Below are 22,296 nucleotides of genomic sequence, written 5' to 3' on the forward strand. Positions count from 1 at the left end.
TTGCCCATCATTTTCCCTCCATTGTTGCCCCCCTTTATGGTCAACATTTGGAAACCATGTACTGGTTGGGAAAATGGTGCCATGTGCTGCTTGCATTGTGATCGGGGATATAGCTAATTCACTGAGGTTCCGGGGTTTCCCAAATAAAAAAGTATTGTGCCACAGAGTGAACGTGTGATGTGACCAAGGTGATGATGGATTTTTCCCAGGAGCAGCAGCCTCAGTACTGATTTCCTCTGCTTGGGCCTCTGGGGCTAATTCACAGTTTGGCGACCAATTACTCTGTTGTACTCTGTCCACCCGCCCGAATTTGAGTATGACGGACAACAAGTTTTGCAACAAGTTTTGCAATGACAGAGCAAACTTTACTTAGGAAATACAGAGTAGGTGCCATCAGAAGTAAGCCATCCGACCGTTTTATTTAGACTGAAAGCCTTTTTAAATATTTTTAATATCCAGTGGACAAAAGTGTCATTATTTTTTTATTTATGTTTTGATAAACTCCCGCTCGGGAGCATGCTTTTGAAAAATGTAACACTTTGGAAAAGCTTGACGGACAGCCGTCTATTAAACCTTTCCTACATTGACATTCTCCTTGCATCAAAGCTTCTGGCTGCTTGGCTGCAACAGAGAAAATCTTCTGCTGCAACCGTTACAAAAGCAGTAAAGGATCATTAAGGGAGCAAAGACCTGCCGTTTTTGGTGGGAGAGCACCAAGGTCCATCCTTGTATCAAAATGAAAAGAAGTACATTTTTTGGTGGGTTTGTAGACCCCACATTGGGTTTTTGGAACTTGAATCTTCATAGTTGTCACATTAATAGTGTTTTTTTTTTTATTATTATTTTTATTAACATTTTGCTGTTATACATTATCCAATCAATGTATGGCATTGACATATTCTTATCTAACCCAACAATATCAGCAGTTGTAACATCCAGGTACAGTCAACGACTTATCCCTTGCAGAACATGTAGTCTAGATCAACGACTAGCTTCTGTATGTTTTCGGCTCTGTGTTTAGTCTGGGTGTCGCTCGGATAATTCCCTTTGTCATATACCATGTCATCACTCCCTTGACCACGTACCAGTCTATACCTAATTCTAACCAAACTATATACACAATGGTGAAATGTGGGGTGGTTGATTGCTAGCTGTGGAGGAGTGATTCAGTGTATCTCCACCAAGGAGGGGCCAGGCCTGTGCGCCTCCCCTACGGCTACTTTTTCAGACTGGGCATCCCCAACATTATTAATTTGCTCCGTCTCTGTGCCCTCTCATTCAGCAACAGCCAATGCCGGCCGCACCTACCCTCTATCTACCTATCTCCTCCGCTCCCACAGTGCTAGGATCAGGTGTATTCATTCCACCAGCCATAAAGTTTCATTGTGCCTCTCCCACTTCCACTACCTTCAGTTCTTGGTCTGTGGCTTCCCCCAACCCCTCTGTAGAGGTTCCCACCTCTCGTTCCAGCCTTTCCCACTTAATCAGCACCTCCTCCCACAGTGGACCGATGAACTTCTTGCGCAATCCTCGAGCCTCCTCAAGCCTCAAAACCTGTAATTCAGCCCTTGCCCATCTCGTCACGTCTCGCCTTCAGTCCCTTAAGTTGGGGCATCTGGGCGATCTCCAACCCAAGGTAATTAGTCTCCTGTAAAGCACCAAAGCCAGGTTGAGGAACCGACTGCTTAGCTTCCTAGGGGCCAGCCCCGGGTACAAGCCCAACAAACATACAGAACGGGTCAGGACCAATGTGACATCTAATAGTCCCTCCAGGTCGGCCAGCACTGCTTTCCAAGATTGTTGAAGCTCAGGGCAGTGCCAAACCATGTGGTCTAAGTCTGCATCTGGTTCACCACATCGAGGACAAACCTTAGGGTCGCCTCCATATATGAGGTTCAGCCGGCGTGTGGTGAGGTACGTCCTGTGTATATAATTATATTGAGTGTATCGTAGGCGCGTGTTTCGCGAGACCACCCGCGGGTATGCCAATATCCTCTGCCACTCCACATCCGATAGGTCTCTACTCAATGTCTTTTTCCACCTCTCCCTCAGTGACTGTAATGAGTCCAGCGCGCCCTCACCCTAGGCTCTATACTGTTTAGTGACCAGATGATTATTTTCTCCCAGGTTAGCAGGAGGTGCAAGACACCATGCGTATCAGGCTCTGCATTAACTGTGCCCCAGTGTTCCTTTATGTTATGCGTCAGATTTCGGTATAGTAGGATTTGCCCACCCGGTACTCCACTTTTGTCAATTATGTCAGTGAAAGGCCTCAGCACACTGTCCCGAAAGAGGTCGCACAGGGTCTTCGTCCAGACTCCCAACCCAGTACCCAACAAAGCCCTATCTGCGGTGTCTTGTCAGCACCGATAGAGGCAGTGCCGGAGAGTAAGCCAATCCCACTCCTAAATCCCGCGAGCATCTCTTCCAACAAGCTAAGGCTACCTTCGTCAGGATACTTTCCTCCTGGGCCTCCACTCGCCGATCTATCAGTTGTGCTAAGATCCGATCTCTGCTCTTCTCACCATTAGCAGTGCTTCTATCCAGGTGACCCTCCCCTGCGCACCACCTGGAGACCCACTGCAGTTGGCATGCCAGGTAATAGAGATCAAAATCTGGGGTTCCCAATCCCCCTGCGGGAGTCGGCATGCGGGGGACTGAGAGCGCAGTGCGTCTGCGACCTCCATCCCAGATGTGGTCCCTGAGCAGGGTGTTCAATTCCCCAAACCACGCCAAGGGTATTAACAGTGGCAGGTTAGTGAAATAGTAAAGAAGGCGGGGCAGCATAGTCATTTTAGATAAGGAGATTCTGGCCATTATGGATAACTTAAGTGACCGCCAGAATCCTACAGATGCTGGAAGCGAGCGAAGCGTCTTGCCTATGTTACCCTCGCGAAGGTCCTTCAGATCATGGAACACCTGCATGCCCAGGTACTTGAAAGTATGCGGGGCCCACACCACGTCTCCCGGGCATGAGGAGGGACGCGCTCCTCCCACCATCAGGGGAAAAACAGAAGTCTTGCCCCTATCGAGGCGTAGCCCCGAGAAACCTCCAAAGTGGTCCAGCCTGGTCAAAGCCCATGGCAACCCTGACTTGCTGGCCCTAAAATAGATTAGGATATCGTCGGCATAGAGTGAAATAATATATTCAGCCTGTCCCCACTCCACTCCTCTGCCTCTGCCTTCCATCCGGAGCTGAGCTGCCAGCGGTTCAGTAGCCAAAGCAAATAACAATGGGAATAACGGGCATCCCTGCCTAGTACCCCTGCAAATGGTATAAGCCCCTGACACTGTCCTGCCCGTCTTCACTCTCGCCAGGGGAGTTGCATTCAGCAAGTCCACCCATCGGACCCATCCCTCTCTCAACCCCATCCAGAACATCACTATCCTCAAGTAGTCCCACCTAAGCGAGTCGAAGGCCTTTTCAAAGTCTATCACTAGGAGCATCACTGCAGGAGGCTTCTCCTTCACTGGCATATGTAAAATGGCAATTAGGCATCTGAGGTTCAGCGACGTACTTTGCGCCGGTACAAACCCGTTTTGGTCCTCATGTACCAGTGTGGGTATATGTTGCCAGAAGCTTGCTTAGAATTTTTAAGTCACTATTCAGCATTGACAGTGGGCGGAAGTCAGCTACCGATACCTTCCCAGAGTCCAGCTTGGGCAGAGGGACTACTAGAGCCTCTTTCAGTGAGTCGGGCAGGGAGCCTCGCTGAAATGCTTCCGCGTACATCTCAACCTGTCACATTAATTGTTTTAATGATAATGTGATTTGTAATCCAACCTATAAGATCTTTTATGACATTTGTAATTGTACCTGTAACATCTCTGATTAGGTCATAAGCATTGCATTTAGATGGCAAGTTATGGTTTGCATGACTGTTATGAATATTGATATATAGATATGCACAGATGTACATTTTGCCATACCAGTGAAAAGAAATGTGGTCCAGCAGCACATGTATACTAATAAGCAAACATTCACATATTTATTACGAAGTGAAAAGGTCAAATTATAAGTCATTGCTGCTGTAGACATGAAAGAACACATGTGAATGCTTCACAAATTCCAATCTAAAATCACTCTACAGGAAAAATCAACTGGGGGTACGCTCACAGTGTCCAATTAATGTTATTTTATCTCACTCATAGATGTAGCCACTTGTGCTCTTGTTATTGTTAAATACCCTTTTTTATAAGTACTGGAAAGGCAAAAACCATATGTGCAGGTGTGAAGAGTGTAGTGTGCTAAGTTTTACCAATATTAAGGAGAGAGGGGGTATCAAGAACTACTCAGGATTAGCCTTTTGTGAATCATAACCCTCGGTATGCTCAGCAATAAAAATAAGTAGCATATTCTGCATATATACTCTGTAAATCTTGCACAGTCGGCGATTGCATAGTTAAGCTTAAAACTCAGTTTCAGTTCAGATTGAATTTTTGATTAGCTTATAACTTTAACTCCGTTTTGCAAATATTTGCATAGTTATCTAATAACATAAATGCCTAAGTTTCATAATGTAACATTTCGTGTACGTCCCTCCAAAGGAGGGGGGAATTAAAGGAGGGGCAAAAAAGTTTTGTTTTATTGGTAATGTTAACATCGCTTGGATATTTTGCGTTCTGCTCCAGCAAAAACGCTAAATGGAATTATATATCAAACCTAGCATGAAACTAGAACTTCACTCCGAAGAGTAACTTTCCTTGGTGTGTAAATCAGTTCAGTAGTTCTAGAGCTATGTTCGTACATATTAAGTACATTTTACAACCATAAGTTACAGCCTTGTGTCTCACCTCTTCCACCCTTTTAAAAGTGTCCAAAGCAATGCTGAATTTGACCATCCACTTATACTCTAGGTCTGTGGTTCTTAACCTGTTGTCCAAGGACCCCTGGGGATCCACGAGGCCTACTCATGGGGCCTGTGACTGTTTTATAAAATTAAATGTTATTAGAATTAACAAATTAAAATTAAAAAGTATATACAAATAAAGAAGTAAAATTAAACATTTGAAAACTTTTTCTACATTAGATTGTGAAATAAAAAAATATTTTGATATTTAAGCATTTATCTGGTGTATACTTATTTCTATATTTTTGTGTATTGTTTTAAGATTCAAATCACAGAAACTGCTGAGGCTGGATGGCCCTTAGCTTTCAATAGTGACTCAGTAGGAGTCCCCAGATCCAGTAGTGATTTACTAGGGGTCCACAGAAGTCATAAGGTTAAGAAACGCTGCTCTAGGCATTTCATGTCCTTGTTATACAAGGAATATATTCCTGAAGCACACTTGAAGATCTTTCTCGACTCACCTGTCCTGAATGTATTTGTTATACCATTGCATTTGACATGACTTATACCATGATAAATCATAGCTTTCATAACAATACTTATGATATCTCAATTGAGATGATTTTCCAGAACACAATGCATGGTGGAGTCGCGAGTTACCGTTAATGTAGTATGGCGAGTGAGGTGAGAACAATGTAAACCAAGGTTCACAACCTATAGTAATTTGAAGGTGGTGTGTTAAGTGAAAATGTAAGTTATAAGTAACACTGTGTACGTAGCTGGATGACATAGTAATGTGAAGGTGGTGTGTAAATTCTAAATTATAACTATACCTTTAGAATTGCTAATGTTTGTGTAACTTAGGTATGGTTTGTACAGAAAGAATAAGTAAAGATTTTCTAACTATAATTTATCTGTAACCTTTTTGTTTATCATTAAATATAAATATACATATATATTAAAGAACACCCAAAGACACTGGTGTTGCGAGGTCCAATTACGTCAGTCGAAGCAACGGGTCTAGCAACCCGCAACATGAACCGCTGTATCATGGAGTTAGAGATACGCCCAAGACAATGCTGAAAGTTGCAAATTTATTTATTGCTGGCTCCTCCCAACGGGCTTTGCTCACTGATACATATATATTACGTACTGGCGGGTGCCAGTAGGTAGTAAGAGTTAGGACCTAGTTTCCATTGAAAAGGCATTTTTGACTCAGCTATATCATGTAGCTGTGCCATTCTACAAATCTTTACAAAATTTTCCAAACAAAGTGTGTCCAAGAGTCCTGATGTGCAGGGAAAGTTTCAGGGTGATCCGTCAAGTGGGGTCCAAGAAAAGAGGGGGGAGTAAAAAAAGTGCCCAAATTTGTATATCTTGAGGTGCGGATCCTCCTGGGATCCTCCGTAGATCCTTCGCAAATCCAGGGGAAAAGCAAGTCCCTGATTGGCTGGCCACTACCTCAAGAAAAGTTGCAGCCATCTTTTTGTTTCTTCGCATTGGCTGGGGGGGTGGGAAAAGAACAGTGTACAAACATATAACACATAGGACAGATGGAGGATTCTCCTTAGGGACCCCTCATGGGCAAATAATTTCCCAATTTTTTTTTTTTCCGGCCGATCCGCGTATCTTTGGATCCTTACTGGGATCCTCCTTGGGTCCTCCTTGGATCCTCCTCAGATTCAGGAAAAAAGCAAGGCCCTGATTGGCTGGCCGCAACCTAACAGAAAAGTTGTGGCTGCCATTTTCTTTCGCACATTGGCTGGGGGCTGAAATGCATGGGTTACAGGGATTGGCTGCAGGGCTTGGGCACATTCCAGGCTTGTAGCCAGCCTCTGCCACACATGGTCAAAGGCCGTGCACGGCGGTGGCTGCAATAACACAAAGTAATTAAAATTACTTAACGTTTAAAAAACCATAGACATTCACTGAAAAAAACAAAGGTTACAGGGACCTTATAGTTAGGAAATTGAATTAAAAAAAACCCAGAGAAATTCACTTAAAAACAAAGCTTACACGGACGTTATAGTTAGGTTCTGAATTTACTCTTACAAAACCATAGAAATTCAGCAGCTGTAGTTATCTCAAGTAACTATAACTCATGCCTAAGGTAACTATAACTCATGCACGCGCCATGCTTAGTTTTTTCTTCAATAATTTGACTGCTAATGTTATATTGATATTTTTAATGATGTTATAAAAGATTTTGTGAGTGCTGTAATATTTGGGGTAATTAGCAGTGTAGGGCGAGGGAGCGAGTTATAGTGTCCTTAGGGTGTGAGTTATTGTTACTTGAGATAACCCTAACCAGCTGAACTTTTATTGATTTGTGCGAGTAAATTCAGAACCTAACAATAATGTCCACGTAACTTTTGTTTTTTAAGTGAATTTCTATGTTTTTTAAATTCTATTTCCTAACTTTAACGTCCCTGTAACCTTTGTTTTTTTCAGTGAATTTCTATGATTTTTTAACGTAAAGTCATTTTAATTACTTTACACTAATCCAACCTCTACGGCAGATGGCCTTCGACCTTGCACGCCAGGGGTTTTTCGCAGGCACTGACCTGTGGCCAGGCCCTTCACCCAATCTCGTATAACGACCCAACCCTGGAGGCGCAGTGAGGGCTGGCTGCAGGGCCTGGCTGCAGGGCCTGGCCTTTGGCCTAAAGGCCCTAATCCCCCACACAACCACACGCCACTCATGAAGTGCTTCTTTGTTTGGTGGAGATGTGATCATATTCCTGTGCATCAAGGGAGCGTCTCCAAAACCGACAGGAAATACGCTTGGGGGGTCATTTTGGTAAACTTTCAATCATCCTGGGAAAATGGCAGGAAGATCTTGTATACTACTAAGGTATATGGGGTGGGGCCAAAGGGCTGGGCTTCTAGGCCACTTTTCATACTTGAAGTTTTTATAAGGGAGAACACGAGCTCTGGCCTCGGAAGCAGATGACAAGAAAGAACCCACTTTCCACAGCCACTACATGAGCTATTACGCAAAAAAAAGCAACGATGCAAACACCTCCATCAAGGTTTACAGATAACTTTTCAAGATAAAAATACAGAGAAAAAATACTTGCTTTGCCTTGACCGTGCGCAAGAAATTAGGATGATTAGTACTTTTCAGAAGTGGAAATTGAACTAGAGCACCTGCTTTGTTCAGGTCTGAAAGTGCTTCCCGTTGATGTTTGATTTGTGTGAAATCAGCATCATGCCAGAATGTAACCTTTCCTACACATTTAACCAAGAAGCGGCCACCATTTGGTGCAGAATGTCTACCCAACTGGAGTACTTTCAACTGGCTAATTAGTAAGTGCTACCTCGTTAGGAAACACCTGGGTGTTTTGTCTATATTCAATCTTGTCAGGGACCGTGTGGGGAGCCTTCAGGCACCTGCTGACCCAGCCGGCTCTTAGCCTCCTGCAGAAGTCAGAATTGTTCCCGCAGGCAGGGAGCTGCTTGAAATGCAGCTCTCTGCGTGCAGGAGCAATGCTTTCATCTTTTTCCCTACCTGCATGTCTACAGGCAGGGTTAGAGATTAAAACTCTGCTTTCAGCAAGTGGGAGCATTTACTCAGCTCCCGCTTACTAAAAGCAGAGGGTTTGTTTTTGCTTGGTGGGAGCTGTCAAAAAGCTTCTTTTCTGCCCTTGCGAGGTCCTAGGGGGGGCACCAGGACCAAGACTAGGGGGTTTGGGTATTCAAACCGTGCCCCCTTCTCTTTTCTTGTTATTTTTTTTTTTTTTTAGACTGGGCTGAAGCTGAGTCGCAAATTGGCTGCCAACACTTCCTGGTTGAAGTGCTGGCAGGCAATCAGATCTCAGCATGACATCTCAGGGATCCATAGAGCCTCTGCATCCCTAGATATCTATATTCTTTAATCTCTAATAACTCAAAAGCTACTGAATGTATTTACACCAAATCATAAAATCAAAAACACTCTACGCACCAAGATCTAGCTTCCTGTCAAATTTGGTGTAATTCTGTCCAGCGGTTCAGGCTGTAGGGACCCCCATTTTTCTCAGCACAGCTTGACGGATCACCATGAAACTTCCAAGGCAACGACTGTTGTATTAGTTTTGAAAAATTACTGACGATTCATCAAACAGCGACAAAGTTATTGCCAAAAAAATACTCATTCCCTAAGGAAACTTTTCTGGCTCGTTCCCAAGTTTAGGTGAAGAGCATATCCTGTACAGAGCACCCTACAGCACCAGCCACTCTCGAATGTTGCTCACCTCAAATGTCTGTTTTTCTAGCAAAGTTTTTAAGCATAGGATTAGCAAAGTGCCATCCACGCCCTGCTAGAAAGGGACAAATTATTTTGGCATTTATACAGCAAAGGCACAGATGTACAAAGCCAGTTTGCATTTCTTAACTGTCCGAATCGTTGTTGTGGGCCTTTAAGAAATGTTAAATGGGCTTTTCAGATGTACAAAGCACTTTAGGGAATAGCAAATTGTGATTTCTACCCAGTAGAAATCTCAATTTGCGATCTTCTGAACAGGAAATTGCAAACAGGGATTACCTATTTGTGATTCCTATTCAGATGTACCAAGACAAAGCATTTCCTAAATGTGACTTGGGCATTTAGGAAATGCAATTACCATTGACTTCTAGTTGATGGTAATCATGTGCAATTAAAAAAAAACATCAAAAAATGCTTTTTTAAAGTGCAGTAGATCACACACATGCCCCTAGGGTATATGTTTGCTCTACATGACCACCTCAGTTTATGGGGTGCATTTCGGGGGTCCTTTTGCCCATAGCCATCCTTGGTTTGCATTTCCCAAATAGTGATTTCCTAATAGGAAATCGCTGTTTGGGAAATGCAAAACTGTCCCATTGTCACAAATGGCGTGGGATTTCTTAATTATGATTTCCTAATAGACATCGCTATTAGGGAATCAGTATTTTGATACATAGCATTTTGCATTTCCTAAACAGCCATTTTTATGAAGTCGCTATTTAGGAAATGCAAAATTGCATCTACGTACATCTGGCCTAACATCTTTAAGCACAGGAATATTATCACAGTGCTGTCCATGCCGAACTGTAAAATGACAAAAGCGTTTTACCACTCCAGGCACAGTATTACCGCTTTTGGACTGGTAAAATACAGTTCAAGCCTAGCTGGAATGAATAAAAGCAACCTTTTACATGTGTTTCACTATCATTATAACTCTTCAGAGAGGTTAGCTATGTCCAGACACAAGGGAGAATCCAGTGTAAGTCACAACAATACGATTGCAGGCTTAGAATGATGCATAAATAATACAAAAAAGAAAGCATGGGCAGTTACCAAGTTTAGGTGGAGAGCAGCTCCTGTATAGAGCACCCTAGAACACCTGTGACACTCTAAAATTGCTCACCTCAAATGTCTGTTTTTCTAGCAGAGTTTTTAAGCATAGGATTAGCAAAGTACCATCCTCGCCATGCTTGAAGTCGAAAACGTTTTTTGCCATTTATACAGCAAAGTCTTTAAGTATAGGATTATCAAAGTGCTATCCATGCCGGCTGAGCTATATATATATATATATACACACTCCACTCTAAGCTACTTTACTGCACTCAATGTCTCTGTGTGCAACTCCTCTCTAAGACATTACCCTCCACTCTATTGCACGCCATTCCACTCTATGACATGTCATGCCACTATACGACACTCTATGCAACTCCACTCCACTTTACTCTATCTATGACACACTATTCCACTACTCCACTCTATGCCACTCCACTCTAAGACACTGTGTGACATGCCACTTCACACCAATCCACTCTATTTAATACCATTCTACAACACTGCACTTCACTCTACGACAAGCCACTCTGACACACCACTCTATTCTACCACACTACAACACTCTACTCCATTCTATGCCCCTTCACTTTATGCCACTCTACTCCATTCTACAACACTGTACGACACACCACTGCACTCTGCTCGGACCCGCCACTCCACTCTGACACACCACTCCACTCTATGACACACCACTTCCCTTTTTGACATGCCACACCACTTTATGGCATGCCACTCTACTGTACGTCAATCAACCCTATGCCGTTCCACTCTAAGACACTCTACGACATACCACTCCACTCTACAACATGCCACTCCACGACACTCCATTCTACTCTGCAGCACTCAGCTCCACTCTACAACATGCCACACTACTCTAACACTCCACTCTGTAACACTCCACACCATTCCACTCTACGACACACCAGTCCACTGTACGACACACCACTTCACTCTACAAGATGCCACTGGACTCTACGACATGACAAACGACACCACTCCACTCTAAGACACTCTACGACACGCCACTGTAACATTTCACCCCACTCTATTCTACAACCCACCTCTCCACTCTACAAGATTCTACTTCACTCTGTGCCCATCCAGTATATGCCACTATATGCCACTTTACTCCACTCTACAACACTTTATGCCACTCCACTCTATGACACACCACTTTATGAAACTTTACTCCATTCTACACTAGGTCTTCCACTGACCTCCACTCCATGCCACTCCACTCTGTGCCACTCCACTCTACAGCACTCTACTCTACTTTAGGACACTCTACACCCCTGCACTCTACAGCATTCTACTCCACTCAATACCACTCCAGTATGCAACACTCTGCACCACTCTGTGCCACTCTACGCCACTACTCAACTCTACGACACTGCACTGAAATCTCTCTGATTTTCTCTCTCCTCTGTGGCACACTACTCCACTCTACCCACTCTATTCCACTACTACACTCTACGCCACTCTACACCACTCAGTGACACACGACCCCACTCTATGAAACCAACAGAAAACACACCAGACACCTTCAATAAAGAACATGCCCAAGAGGACGTTTGGCATGGGGCAGTCTTTTCAGTTCAAGACTCCGACTCTGAAGAACATTCAGATGATGACAGCCTCTACGTGCCTGTGGTGCAATACGTGAGAACAACTGCCCCATTACCCCACACAAAAGTTACTAAAAAGACTCCAGCACTGGTTGTCGATCCTCCACTGCCTTCAAGCCATGGTCGGATTTGAAAACAAAGTCCAGATGACCAACATTCGGGTTCGGCACCGAGATTTAAGACCAAGGTGCTCTTGGCTTCGACTAAACCAATTTGGCCGTCGCGCCAAAAATCTGAAACAACTACTTCAGAGCCAAAAAGGGCAGCATCAGTTTTGGAGCCGAAAAGGATTACACCACCTTCGAAGCCGACACTTTCAGTTCGACCAAAACAAAACATTTTGGAGTCGAAAGCTTGGGGTAGTGAAGAAACTATTTCTACCCAGCAGTCTATAGACATTCAACCTATTCTAGAGGTGATGGATGCCAAACAAAGGAAAATACTTATTCCTAAGGACAGAGAAAGAATAATTGCCTCCCCTCCTATGTCCTTTAAAAGGATACTGACTTTTAGCAATACTTCAAAAGATGCTCGTCCATCAAAGAAGGTCTTTAAGCAGAAATATTTTTTTTTTTAAAGCACGCAAACCCACAACTAGACAATGCTATGCAGCTTAATAGAAGTGTTTTGTCTACTATTGTCAACCCAAAAATATTGTCCCACTTAAAGCTTCGGTACAGGATATTGTTTGCTATTTGCTACACTTACAAAAAGCAAATCTGGCATATTCATTTATTACGATTCATTTAACAGCTATATCTGCTTACCTTCAAAAAGAAAGCATAGTTCCCTGTTCAGGATTCATGTTATAAAGGCTTTTATGGAAGGTCTTAAAAGGGTTATTCCACTAGAGTTCCTCCAGCCCCTGTGTGGAATCTCAATATTGTACACACAAGACTTAAGGGGCCTCCGTTTGAACTCAAGCATTCTAGTACTCTACAGTTTCTATCATGGAAAGTTGCTTTCTTAGTAGAAATCACTTCTTTAAGACAAGTTAGCGGAATTCAGGCGTTCACTTTAGGATAACCTTTCTTTCAAATCCATAAAGACAAATGAGCTCTTAGAACAAATCCAAAATTCCTACCAAAGGTAGTTTCACCTTTTCATATCAATCAGTCAGTAGAATTGCCAGTCTTCTTTCCACAGCCAGATTCAGTGGCTGAAAGAGCTCTTCACACCCTTGATGTTAAAAGAGCTCTTATATACTATATAGATAGAACAAAACATTTCAGAAAATCAAAACAAATATGTGTGGCATTCTCAAAACCTCATAAAGGTAATCCCAATTCAAAAAATGGATTAGCCAGATGGATAGTAAAATGTAGTCAGACTTGTTATCTTAAAGCTAAAAGACAGTTACCAGCAACCCCTAAAGTGCTTTCCACTAGATAAAAAGGAGCTTCAATGACATTCTTAGGAAATAGACCAGTGGCAGACGTATGTAAAGCTGCCACATGGTCTGCATCACACACATTTACTAAACACTACTGTGTGGATGTATTATATCGCCAACAAGCAAATGTTAGACAGTCAGTGCTTAGTACAGTTTCAAACTACTCCAGCTGCAAAGCATGTGTATGTACAGCTATACATGTCATTGAATGACAAATGTTACTTACTCAGTAGACATCTGTTCGTGGCATGTAGTGCTGTAGATTCACATGTGCCCTCCCTCCACCCCAGAAGCCTGTGGCTGTTATAGTACGATATATGGTAAATATGTATAGACGTTGCATGGACATCTCATTTCTTTATTATATATTTACATATATAGTATTAACTTCATTCTCCTGTGGGAAAACAATCTAACAAAGGACTCGATGCCCATGCGCATTATTACCGAGAGGAGGAGTCACTCGATCCCGTGACTCGGAAACCTTCTTCAAAGAAAAACAGCTTGTAACACTCTGAGCTAACACTAGATGGTGGACTTATGCAAAGCATGTGAATCCACAACACTATATATATATATATACATATATATATATATATATATAGCGAGAGAGAGAGAGAGGGAGGGAGACTTATAATTCTAACTACATATCCTCACCCTTTGAATATTCCCCAGGACTCAGATTGGATCTGGACAATTTTGAACAGTACCTCAGCATGCCAGTAGGTGGCACCGTATAGCTGTTCACTGATGCTGTTCTTGCTTTCTTTCTGTGCCACCAGATGCTGATCCAAAGCTACCTCTCATTTCTTTTTTTCCACTAAATTTTACAGTGTGCAAGTTAAATGCCACTGCCCAAAACAACAGGTTTCAAACCTTGTAAATACTGTCCAAACAAATGTCTGTGACAGATCCTCATCAAATTTGCCTGTGGTGACTGGGTTCAAGCCATGACTGTGCATCAGTGAACCCAAAGGCCAACTGGAACTGCAAGCCAAAGTTGTACATCTCCAAGCACTGGAAAACTCCACCAATGGGCCTCTGCCGGTCCCTGCACTGAGTGCACATCCGGCACCACACTCCACGCCTGTTCCCAGAGCCTCAATGCCGATGCAGACTCCACAAAAGCTGGAAGACAGGGTGCCCAGTGTGCTCTCGATCTCCACGTCAGTGACATTACAACCTTGACAGATGCCTGACTCGACTTCAATCAAAGCGCTGCTTCCTTCACTTGATTTGCCTCCTCCACAAGGAAGAACAATTCCTTATTTGGAATGGATTCTGAAACTGATTACGATTAGTTAACCATACCACTAAAAAGGTTTGCATGACGACCTTCATTATGCCAGTAGCCTGGAAACTTCCCCTAAATTGGGCTTTAACCCTCTGGTCCTGCCACTGACGGAAGCGTTTTTACACAATTATCATGCATAGGGCTGACAAAGTTCTGGACCTCCAGCTCTCCACCTTAGTGGCCAAAACCAATGTCTTGACTGAAGTATTCAAGCAAGGACAACCACCTTCTGAGCTCCTCTTGCCCATTAATGAGGCACTTACAGATGCCTTCCTAGGGGCCTGGGCCAAATCTTGCTCTGGCCCCTCTGGTAAATCACTGTATTGCCAGATGCGACTGCCCTGTTCTGGGCAACCATGCACCCCTTACCTGAATACTTGGGGGTGCGGGCATCTAGAAGACAGACAAACCCAAATAACTTTCCTTCTACTCCACCTGATAGGTAGTCCAATCATGAGAAATCTTTGGGAAGAAGGTATTTTCTTCCACCAGCTTGGCCCTCAGATCTGTGAATGGCAGCTGCCTCTTGGGCTACTACTTCCACGCCCTTTGGGATTTGGTGGCTCAAGACCTCCCAGGTATCCCAGAAGACCTAAGGATTGTCCTAGCTCAAGCCATACAGGATGGTCATGATGGGGCCAAGTTCACAATTTGTTGTGGCTTGGACACCTTTGATTCCATCAGGTTGGCTATTAGCTCCAGTGTTACCATTCGCCACCATGCTTGACTGCGGACCACCGGCTTTACAGGCTGTCCCTCGTGGACAAAGCCCTTTGACAGGTCATGCCACTCTAGAGCGGTTCAAGGAGAACAGTGCTATATCACACCCCCTAGGCTTATCTGCCCCACCTCGCCAGACGCATCAGGCCTATAGCTCCTTCACAGCTTCATCAGAAGTACTCCCATACCGTCGACCAGTCGAGTCCCAGCAAGGTGCCCATTAGTCTTGTGGCTGTGGTCATGGCAACCATCACCTCTGCAGTCAGGGCCAGGGAACTACTCAGTCCACTTCCCCACCCTCACCCCTTCAGACCACCTGCCACGCCCCTTTAGCGTGCCCTTAGTGAAGTGCAGCCACCCGGGTGGTGGCAGGATCCTACAAATCTTACTGGGTTGGCAGACTATCACATCAGACAAGTGGGTCCTGCAGATTATTTGCAAGGGGTACACCATGCCCTTCATTGGCACTCCGCGACATCTTCCACTATCCCCAGAGCGACTGGTGATGGACCATTTGTCTGTCTTATGGTAGGATGTGCAAGCCTTTTTGGCCAAAGGGGCTATCGAGAGGGTGCCTACTTCAGAAGTAGGCCCTGGTTGTTAACCCCATTACTTTCTTGTGCCAAAGAAGGACAGAGGCCTTTGTCCTATTTTAGACCTTTGCCCTCTCAACGCCTTCCTCCAGAAGGAAAATTCAGTATGCTCACACTGGCCCAGTTCTTGTCTGCCCTAAAGTCTGGAGATTGGATGGTGGCATTGGATCTACAGGGCACTGATTTCCATATACCCGTCCTGTATGCCCATCAACACTACCTCCAGTTTGTGGTGGAACAGAAGCATTTTCAGTTTGTTGTCCTTCCCTTTGATCTGACCAGCACCCTTAGGGTGTTCATGAAAGGAATGGAGGTGGTAACAACACACCCTCGGAGGACAGGGGTACTAGTCTTCCCATACCTCAACGGCTGGCTCTTAAAGGCAGGCTTACCCTAGTCAACCGTCAACTTACCCCAGACTACGGTACATCTTCAGCCATCTTTGGGGTTTACTATCAACATGCTGAAGTCACACCTGACTCCTTCTCAGATGCTCCCCTTCATTTGAGTCATTCTGGACAAGGTTCACTTTTGTGCCTTTCCTCCAGAAAGAAGAGTCCAGGACATTCAGACTATGATCCCAATCCTTCAGCCTCTGTGCTTGGCTTCGGTGAGGTTGCTCTGAAGCTATTGGGGTTGATGGCCTCCTGCATCCTGCTGGTCAAACACACCAGGCGACATATGGAGGCTCTCCGATGGGGTCTGAAGTCTCAGTCGCTTCAACATTAAGGGGACTATTCTGACCATATCCAGATTTCAGAGGAGACTGTGAAAGACCTGCAAAGGTGTTTACTGCACCACAATTAGACCTGCAGCAGACCCCTTTCTTTACCCCATTGAACAGTTGGCAGTGCTGACAGATGTGTCCCTACTGAGTTGAGGTGGATATATGGGAGAGGTGGAGATCAGAAGCCTATAGTCTCTGGTGGAGGCCCGGCTCCATGTCAACCTCCTTGATCTACAGGCTGATCACATGGCGTTGAAAGCCTACCTCTCCCCCCCCCCATCAAAGGGAAGCTAGAACATATGCTTAAGGACAACAGCACCGTCATGTGGTACTGCAACAAGCAGGGTGGAGTGGGGGTAGTGGCAGAAGACACTACGTCTCTGGAAATAGCTTGACCACCATAGGATTTTCCTAATGGTAAACCACCTCACAGGATCTTTGAATGGCAGGGTAGATGATCTCAGCCATTGACACCTAGTGGATGAAAAGTAGCAATTACACCTGCAGGTGACACAAGATCTGTTCTGCAAATGGTGAGATCCTTGGCGTGTTCTATTTGCCACCGCTGAGAATGTGCAATGTCAGCACTTCTGCTCTTTGGTGGGGGCAAGGCATCTTAGAATAGGAGATGAGTTCCACCTAGAGCGGACCTCTGGACTCCGATATGCCTTTAAACCAATACATCTTTTGCCCTGAGTTCTGAAGAAGAGCAGGACACACTAGACCTTAGTCATCCTAGTGGCCCCGGATTAGTCACAGAGATTTTGTATCCATAATTCCTGAACATCAGTCCTTCAATCAGGCTGCCTTTCTGGGAGGACCTGCTGTCCCAGCAAAAGGGCAGGGTTTTGCATCCAGGCATTCACAATCAATTCCAAACCCTGCTGTCTGTCCTACAACACGTCGATTTCGACTCTTTCCCTAAACTTCGGCAGTGCACGAAAAAAAGCAGGTGAAAAAAGTTTTAAACTTGTACTGATTTTGAATTGTCTGAGAAAGCGCACATGAATAGGATCGAAAACGAGAGTGTTCCTTTTCATTTAATGTTTAAGTGGTGGTTCTTTTGTTGTCAATGAGATGCTTTTAACACACTGACAGCTCTACCAGGCTCCAACAGATGCAATTGTTATGCCAGAACTCATAAACAGGCTACTTCTAGGTGCGTAGGTATCAATGAGTAAGCAGGTGCAGTGGCACCAGGACCCAGATGTCTGGGGCCCTATGCACAATGATAACTGCTGTAACTTACGGCCCAGCAGTGGTTGGAGGCCCACTGATTGTTGCTGCATTTTACTATCCAACATGTCCCTTGCTTGCATAGGGTCTAATAACACCGTTGTTATACCACTGGTTATTTGTGATGTCACAAGGAACCTAATACAAATAACACATGATCGGGGAAATAAAATACATTGAACTAATCAGTGATCTTTTCTGAAAGTCTTTGCCATTATTTGCCGTCTGAACAAACAGGGCATTGCATTACCTTTCAATGAAAAGCCTTAGCAGAGCTATAGATCGTGGCTAATTGAATCTACAAAGAGGAGTATGAATCAAAATGGCCACCGAATCCGCCACTCGTGTGGTTTCGACTGCTGGGAGACTGGAGTCAGGGAGAGGTCAGCAAACAGATGCAGATCAGACTGTCCCGGCTTCCCACAGGAAGTGACTGTGCTAGGGTTCACATCTGCTCCACACTATTGTTTCCTGGTGGCTCTGGGGTCAGCCCTGGATATGTGTACACCCCTATGGGCCTTGGTACCAACAGCCTCCCCTTCTTGAAGTCCCCCAGCCTTTCTGTTGCTTGGAGGGACAAACTAACCCCCTGAGAGTCGCTTGTTTGTGAAGTAAGGAAGCCAACATCCGTCCAATTATCTGGCCACAGACTACCAAAAATAGCAACAGCGTGACTGTAAATCTTAATGACCGATTAATATACTCTATCCCAGAATATGCACACAGTAATCTACAAAATTTGATCTTTCCAAGGAAAGATGCACTTTAAGTAGTAGAACATGGGTCAAATCAGAGCAACAAAATGGCGTCACGTGACCTTTTGGGACACAAGGATCTTCCTTCTATGAAAAGGCTTTACTCTTTGCTCATGTTATACGGTCTTTTATGTAACTCCAGCGCAACTTTCCGCAGTGCTTTTGTCATTCGGGGAAAAGGTATTCGGATTAACACTGGGTGAACTGTTGTGGTTTGTTGTTCATGTGTTGTGGGTCAAATCGGAGGTGAAATATTTGTGCTGGTAGCTTCCACACAGACATGATTGATGCACAGTCGACAGGTCACAGGTTTGAACCTCCAACTGGATCCACTATGCTCATTCACTGTATATCATTTTGTTGTCAATAAAATAAGTGCAGTTGAGCCGAGTAAAAATAACACAATTAAAGACAATTAAGTTTTAGTGCTTGATAAAAATGTCTCCTACTAATATACAAAGAAAGAATTAAAAGAAATCAGTGTCTATTAAAGAGGAAATTTGGTTTTCTTGTGCAAGAACACTTGATTGGGCGTGATCATCTAACTTGTCTCCTTATTTGATGTGCCACATATTCAGACTTCTAGGTTCATCAAGGGCCCCTACAAAAGCCCAAGACAAGTTCCTTCAAACTTTTAAGCTTTTTAAGTTTTGTTCTCTGAGAGTTCTATAGTTATTCAGTCTGGCTACTTTTGTTGTGCCCAGGTCTCTTTCTGCTTTGATGGCCACACTTGGAGCAGAATTCTCTTGAACAAAATTCTTACACCATATTTCTTGCTTACATTCCTATTCACCTGTTAGTTAATGCTACTGTTGTAGGGGCAGGAGGTAAGGGCATTATTTGGGTAGTCACTGTCTTGCAAGCAGATGGCACCAGCTCTTAAGGTTTCAACTTGGATGCTTGGGTGAAGGTCTGGAGTAAGATGGAGGCAGCGGGGATCCTCTCAGCCAAAGACTTGTAAATCAGTGTTTTTTAATGGTTCATGAGAGCCATCCCCATTATGTATCTTTAGGATCTCCACATGAAATGCTGTGCATATAGTGACTATAGAATGAAATTATCCATGTAGTCAGTGGTTAGTATGAAAACTGGCATGGCTCTGTCTATGGCGATCTGTCTCTTGTGGACCACCGTTGGACACCACTCTTCTAAACATGTAAAACCCAAGATGTGCCGTACCATAATTCCAAAGTCTGTGCCTAGCTATTTAGAGACACATCCAGATTGTATCAGTTTTTCCATTTGACCAGGCCCCTACATGGAACAGGATCTTTTGAGGGATTCTCACGGAAAGAACTTTCGTCCAGATTTGCAGGACTTATATGGGAAGACAAGAAAATGAGTAAATAACAGGACGAAGACTGCACGTGTTTATGCAAGAGTGAGATCAGCAAATGCACAGAATATTGAAAAGCCTACAGCTCACAAAGAGCAGTACGAGTGGAGGCCAATGAGGGGTAAGCTCAGAGGCCAAGTATAGTCCAAAATGGCACAGGCTTCTCTAGTCAGTGAGCCATAATGTCTTTATCTGGAGCGGCTTTCTAGTAATCTACATTAACAGCATGTTCAGATGTTCCTATAAAAGACGTTATGGGCTCCTAGATGAGAGAGAGCATCTCTGTATGAGCTAAATAAAATAACACTGTTTATGCTGTGATTACCATTCTTGTAAAAATCTTGTGCAAACCTAGCTTTGTCTCCTCTGTTATTGCATCGTTTGTAGTTTTTATCAGTACCTGGGTTGGTTCATCCTCTTTCCGATGTCAGGGCATGGTTTTGGGCACTTTGCTGCCTGATTTCTCAGTCTCAGGCAAGTTGTGCTCTCAAAAAGTGCTCAAAGCAACCCTGTTTTGAGAAGGATTCAAAAGAATCCAGGAGTTTTGACATAACATACTCTTCGCTGTGGTATTTATATTTTTCAGTGGAAAGGATAGCTTCACATAGAAAGTCCACATTTAGTAGAAAGGCAAAAAGCGTGCAGTTTCGCACAACCGCTTTCTTTAAGCACTATGTTCTGGGTGGACTGATAACCAGGCCTCAATACGTAAAGCAGAGACTCTAGTTCGGCGAGGACTGCTTCATTTAACCATTGCTAGGTTTGTTTGCAAAAGTTTTTTGTAAAACACAAAAGAAAAAACACAAGTAGTACAGTCTAAATCTACACAGTTACATACAGACAAGAAATAGCCAAGTTACGAAAAATCCAAGCCTATTAGCTCGCTTTCTAGTGGATGGGCCCAGGGCAAGAGACGACTACTATTGGCTGCTTCCTTGGTTTTTAACATTCCCCGATGTTAAGTTATTTGCCAGGGGATTATAGGAAAATACCTAAAAGAAAGAAAATACTAGTAGCACAATCTAAGTCTACATAGTTACATACAAATAACTACCTTCTGCATTATCTTAGCCTATTAACTCACTTCCTACTGGGATTTAGTGGCAAAGGCACGTCTCCAAATGGCTTTTTACCTCATTCTCCTACTTTCCCCCCATAATTTTCTCTCTTCCTCTGTTTCTCATTATCGGGGTCATGCAGGCTTCGGCCCAACAAGCCTGAAGCCCTGATTTCTATCTGTAGAACATACATTCACCATAACCCAGCTTAAAACATCTATTTCCTTCCTTAGGCCGCTGCATGGAGATATCTCTACAGCACACTGGTGTGGTTTGGTCGAATTGAATGGATAAAGAAAGCAGTGGAAAGGACTTCAGTAAAATCTATAGTGATGCAAATTGTCAAGGCCGAATTGAAACCTTGATCGAACAATGGACGGCATGAAAAGTAATTACAAAGTTCAGGATGTACCACCCAGGCTTCCCTCTCGTAAGTCATCCAGTACCTACAGGCTATGGCTGCAGATTGCATCTTGCTATCAACATAGAAATATTGCAGATGGAATTCTAACTCATAGCAAAGCCTTCTGGTGTGTAGCAGTGAACAACCTCCAACCTTGATGGAGGTAATCCGAAAAGCCATCAAGTCCTGTTGCAGTTCATGGTTATAAAGTGAAGATCGTCTGTCCCCCAACATAGACTTCTCCTTATATTAAAAGTTAAAAATACTTCCGGCCCCTAACATCCATTGTTCACAGAGAATGATATAATAGACTCTATATTGGTGGGCTCCCAAAAAAGGGGATATGATTGTTATCCTACCTCGTTACGCCATTTTCCTATACACAGAAGAAAGCAGTATGTCCCTCAGAACCTGGGCTGCCGCTCAGAAAAAGAGGAGAGCAGTAGCTCGAGCTGACTTAGTGGATGGTCAATTTACATCGATTATAGAGTTGTTGAAAATCTGTAGACCTTGTCTCACTAGCTTTATTCAATCTCCATCATCAATAAGTTAGCCAACGTTGGTTCTCACTGGTAAAACAAAGGAACTGATAATCCATCATGTGATCACCGGTTATCCCCATAACTTCGGAGTGTCCCTATAAACTGCTGAAAGCTTCAAGAATGTTGATCTTTACAAGGAACATACTCTTGGAACCTGGACACTCTACTGTAGTTTCAGTGCACACCGTCACAATGCCACATATGTGGATGATGCATGCCGTCCAGTCTCGCTGAGTGCCATATGCCACTGGTGGCAGCTGTACCTCAAGGAGAGAGGATCAGATCATGCTTTTGGTTTATGGAGTATTGGTCCTGTGGTTCTGCCATCTACAGCTGATAGCACAACTACATGGCCACACGGTTTATGAAACCCAGAACAGTGGTATTATGAAGAACCTGAGAAGAAGGTTTCAGGCTGTGAACACCAGATTCTTTCAAACTAATATGGGTTGTAATGGGGTATGGGGCATAGCCTCAGCCAAATCCGCGATTGGAACAGCTTTCCAGCGGGCACAGAATCAAATA

General features: G+C 43.9%; 1 protein-coding gene across 2 annotated transcripts in view; it reads left to right on the forward strand.

The window, feature by feature from the left end:
* The window catches only part of S1PR2 (sphingosine-1-phosphate receptor 2), a 196,740-nt gene that overhangs the window by 137,486 nt on the left and 36,958 nt on the right, over positions 1 to 22,296 (forward strand). Inside the window, exon 1 of one of the 2 annotated variants that reach the window (XM_069231803.1) lies at positions 21,151 to 21,256. The exons of the other annotated variant lie outside the window; for it this stretch is intronic. The gene's annotated coding sequence lies outside the window, so the exon portion shown is untranslated. Of the gene's footprint in view, positions 1 to 21,150; positions 21,257 to 22,296 lie in introns of those variants that run through there. 2 annotated transcript variants of the gene reach the window in all.

The sequence above is a fragment of the Pleurodeles waltl genome, chromosome 4_2 (assembly GCF_031143425.1).
Source record: "Pleurodeles waltl isolate 20211129_DDA chromosome 4_2, aPleWal1.hap1.20221129, whole genome shotgun sequence".
Classification (NCBI taxonomy): domain Eukaryota; kingdom Metazoa; phylum Chordata; class Amphibia; order Caudata; family Salamandridae; genus Pleurodeles; species Pleurodeles waltl.